Consider the following 5000-nt stretch of genomic DNA (forward strand, 5'->3'; position numbering starts at 1 on the left):
ATCAGGGATAATCTCTGTCTGTCTCTCTCTCTCTCTCTCTCTCTCTCTCTCTCTCTCTCTCTCTCTCTCTCTCTCTCTCTCTCTCTCTCTCTCTCTCTCTCTCTCTCTCTCTCTCTTCGTTCGTTCCTTCAGTCAGGGATCCTTAAGCGTCCATTCAGATGACCAAATTCGTCAGTCGTCCACCTTAATTGACGCACTCGGTGAATTTAATTGCCTGTGGTTATCTAATCAAGCAGACATATATTTTTTAATTGGGCCGAAAATTGCTCTGTAATGACAAGTCGCGGAGGGATCTGGTCGGCTGCTCTGTATAAAAAAAAATATCGGCTGAGATTTGTTGTGTGGAATTGTTGTTATCGTTTTGAATTGTAAATGTCGTGTTTGTGAGAGTTTTTATTTGATATGAGATTTGATTATTGTTGTTATTGATGGTTGATTTGATTATTAGCGTTTGTTATTGTTACAATTATTGTTATAAGTGGTTTCGCCATTCGTGATGATGATGATGATGATGATAATCCTCGGTATTATTATCAAGACTATTATAATTACACTACTTGTTACTTAATCTGGATTAACCCTTAAGCATACTTGGCTTACAAGGCCCTTAGTCGCGACACCTCTATGCAAACACGCGCTCGCACACAAAGACCCAAGTACTTGAACATAATCGGGGAGATAAAGGGAAAATACACCCCGCTATATTAATGACGCACGCGCAAGGCCAACACCGCCCGCGGACAAAGGACGGTGTCAAAACACGGGCGTACTTGTTGTGGTGAATTCGCGCACTGGAGAATCCGCGGCCGACGCTGCTCTTTTGTTCGGCGCAGCGCGGGACGGATGCGGGGGGTCGCTGGGTCACACGAGGAAACTCCGGCTGTGAAACCATTTTTCTTATTTTTTTTTTCTTCATTTCTCGTTCTCTTTCTTTCGTTGTGCGCTTTGGTTTGTGTTCTTTCACTTTCTTGTTTCTCTTTCTCTTTCTCTCTTTGTTTTATTTTCGTTTTGTTATTCTCTCTTTGTCTCATTTTCTTCTTATTCTCTTTGTCTTTTTCTTATTTTCTTTCCCTTATTCTCTCTCTCTCTCTCTTCTCTCTCTCTCTCTCTCTCTCTCTCTCTCTCTCTCTCTCTCTCTCTCTCTCTCTTTCATTCTCTTTTTTTTGTTCTCTCCATGAACCCTCACTTCGCCGACAGCCGCGTTCCCAGCAGGTGGGAAACTTAAATTGGTCTAAGAGGCGATCGCGTTGGAGAGGGTGGGGGTATTGGAATGGGGGTTGGGGGTGGGGGTGGGGGTATGGGGAAAGGGGTGGAGCTAAAGGAGGAGGGGGGGGGGGGAGAAACGTGAGGGTGTAGGTTGATAGTCCAATTACGGCAATGATAGGACGAAAATTTTCTATGATCTTTACCATTTTTTTTGCAAGTGGGCTAAAACCACAGGTGTGATGGGCCAAGGCAGTGGAGTGGGAACATTCTACATACTCCCTGCGCAGCCAAGCTTGTCACACGAGATATAGCACCAGATAACCCACATGACTCAGTCTATTGAGATCGGTAACTAGTGCAGATCATCCACGGGGAAACACATGTCGATTCCATTTTCTTTAAGCTTTTTACGTATTGTTTTATTTAACGTTAACGATTTTCGATTGAAGAATTCGACGAACGTTGTAAAGTATTTGCTAAGTTATGGCTCGGGTCTCTCTTTTTTTTTTTTTTAGAAATTGAATATATCAGAATCGTGTTGCTTTTCAATAGTGTACAAAAACCGCGTTCCATTGCTGTGATATCAATAAAGGCAACTCCCAAGACAACTCAGCAATATGCTGATTAGCCGCCATTAATATCAGGCCCTTGATTAATCGCACTTGCTCTGTTAATTCCCCACTAACGGTATGCCTTCACCGGAGCCACCAAATATGTCCGCGCGCTCAATGGCAGTCGACCGCGGGGTGCAAAGTGGATCTCAATATTGACTATCCATGAATCGACTGCAGGTATATGTAAAAAAAAGAGCCACGCAAGACAGATCCTCGCGCGTTCTGTGACAAGACGCACTCGAGCCTTTTAGCACATGCGGATTGAGCTGTTGGCAGGAGCTGTTGTGGGGAAGGTGGGGGTGTCGGCGAGTTCAGTGTGCCACTCTAAAAATGTGTGCGGATCTCACTGCCTCTGCCTGCCTCCGTTTCTTCCTCTTCGCTTTTTTTTCCTCCACCTTATTAACGTTTATTTCTCTTCATTTGTTTCCATCCATTCATTCTCCCTCTCTTCCTTACTACCTTCTCGTACTCTTCCCCTGCAACTACTATGTTTTTTTTTTTTCCACCACTTCCTCCTCCTCTTCTTCATCTCCTCTACTTCCACCTCCCCTCTCCACCACCATTACCACCCTTCTCTTCCTTCTCCTCCTCCACCCCCACCCTCCTACCCCCTCCACCCCCCACCTCCACCTCCCCACCTCCCCTCCTCCTCCTCCTCCTCTTCCTCCTCCTCTTCCTCCTCCTCCTCCTCCTCCTCCTCCTCCTCTTCTTCCTCCATTTCTTTCTCCTCCTCCTCCTCTTCCTCCTCCTCCTCCTCTTCTTCTTCTTCTTCTTCTTCTTCTTCTTCTTCTTCTTCTTCTTCTTCCTTCTTCTTCTTCTTCTTCTCTTCCTCCTATTCCTTCTCCTCCTCCTACTCTTCTTCCTCCTCCTCCTCTCTCTCTCTTCTTCTCCTCCTCCTCCTCTCCTCCTCCTCCTCCTCCTCCTCCTCCTCCTCCTCGCCTGCTGCTCCTGCATGACTCATCCCGGCCCGAGGCGGTTTGTCTGTTGCCAACATCATGAACCTTATTCTCTCTCTCTCTCTCTCTCTGTCTCTCTTTCTCCATTTCCTCCTCGCTTTCAGTAGAAATTCATTCTGAAAAAGGGTTGGCCTGGGTCCGTGTGGGCGTCGCCGTGTATCGCATTGAAGTTAGGAGGTGAGCGAGCACCCATTCATTTTTAAAGAGGGTTCGTAGTAGTGTGAGAGGAATTGTAAAAGGAAGTTGTTTACAGAAGTAGTTTGAATGGCGACCCGACAGATGGCGTTGCGGGTCGTGACCACCGCGAGCTCCCTCGTAACGCTGAAAGAGCCTATTTTCCCTCACTCATTTCCACCTCCTCGCCACCTTCCAACTTCATTCCATTGGATGGACGAGCCTCCCATGCTTCTGAAGTTAGTAAAAGTGTGGAAATAAATGTCCGAAGTTGGGTGGCCGGAGGCGCCCGGCAAGGAGTGGGTGGAGGTGTGGGTGCTTTGTTGTTGTCATTGAGTTAGTGTTGTTGTTGTTGTCGGTGGGTTTGCACGTTGCCGCTCGTCTGTCGTGCAATAACCATGTTCAATGAGGGATAGCCGGCGCTTCCTCACACCTCACACTGGAAGAAGGTGTGAGGGGGATTAAGGAGAGAGAAAAAGGGGGGTAGAAGAGTGGAGAGAAGGAGGGAGTAAAGAGAAGTTGGCGTTTTTAAACATCCTGGTGGAGGGGGAACATCGAGTTGCTGCTGCTCGTGTTGTGTGTCTCTCTCTCCTAATTTCCTTTTTTTGCGGCGTGTCTGCGATGAGACGGGAATTTGCTCACGGTAGAAAGATTCATTATGGATGTAAAGGCGAGTATGATGTATTTTTTGTGTGTATTAAGTGGTAGGTAAATTAGTACTCGGTTTAATAAATTGCTAATTATATTTTCCCTTATTGTGATAACTAATGGCTGGCGTTTTTTTTATTTTATGTTTTCGGACTGTGTGGTTAATGTATCTTTTATTGCACAGGGGTTGGAGTTGATGTTATGGCAAGGAAAGGTTTAGTTGTCTCTTTACACACTACCATATGTCTGTCACAAATAGGTGATCCTTTGACATAAAATTGTATGTTGTTAGTGTTATTATCAATTCTGGATTGGTCTTATAGGGATAGATGTGAATTTGTGTATGTCATTTTATTTTTATAAGATTTTATAAGAAAAGGCCTGTTTGATATGTACTATAGGGTTTCAAATTATTTAATAGAGTGGTAGTATCCATTCAGACTTATTAATACTATGCCCTAATATTGCCTGCATACAAAACCCAGTGTCTCCTCTCCCATTATACTGTATTGCATACCTTGGTGTCGACATGTCGTCCACCAAACCACAGAATTTGCCACAAAAAATTTGTTGATTGGATAATTCTAGTTTACCCTTTCAAAGTTATTGTTATGGCATGAGGATTTTTAGACTGCAGTGTCAAAAAAATTTCTCTTTCTTTATTTTATACAGAAATGCATTTGGTATCAAATATGTCAGTTTCCCCGGTCTACGTATTATAAAAACCCAAAGCCATTTACATCTTTTAAACACATTCGATTTTTATATTTTGGGTTTTATATAAATTACTTTTTTTAAATATTTATAAGTAATTTTGTAAAATATCTTTAAATTTCTTTTCCCTTCTTCTCCCTACATTTCTTTTTGCTACATAAAAACTGGAAAAGACAAAACACAAATGAAGAAGATTTGTTTTGAAAAGTACAACTTTAAGTATACACAAAATCGATTTTTGAAAAAAGTCTGGCCCCCATTTAGAGTGTCACAAAAACCTAACTTCTCTTACCATCTGGGGTTCAAGAATGAGACAGCAGGGGGGGGGGGGGAGATAGTGGAAAGTTGGCTGTCACAGATACTATGAACTCCAGTTGTCAGTATCTTTTATCTCCTTGTGTCACTCGAACTGTCAGTAGCGTAAGGCTTAGGCTGGGCCCAGTGACTTTATGTGTAATGTTATTGCATGGTTTTTAATATTTCATGCCATTTTTTCTCTCTTTCTTTTTTCTTTCTTTCTTTTTTTTATTCTTTTTTTCTTTCTTTCTTTTTTTATTCTTTTTTTCTTTCTTTCTTTCTTTCTTTGTTTATAGTGTGTGGTATTGGCATAATCTCATAAGTAATTTTTGCTTATGATTGTTTTTTTTTTTTTTTTAAAAAAATTTTTAAATAATTTTAAAAATGGAAA

The 5000-nt window shown here is 42.5% G+C and overlaps 1 protein-coding gene across 4 annotated transcripts in view; it reads left to right on the top strand.

The window, feature by feature from the left end:
- LOC119584574 overlaps window positions 1-5000 on the top strand; it is a gene marked incomplete at its 5' end in the record, with an annotated part of 48907 nt that overhangs the window by 19147 nt on the left and 24760 nt on the right.

The sequence above is a fragment of the Penaeus monodon genome, chromosome 18 (assembly GCF_015228065.2).
Source record: "Penaeus monodon isolate SGIC_2016 chromosome 18, NSTDA_Pmon_1, whole genome shotgun sequence".
Lineage (NCBI taxonomy): Eukaryota > Metazoa > Arthropoda > Malacostraca > Decapoda > Penaeidae > Penaeus > Penaeus monodon.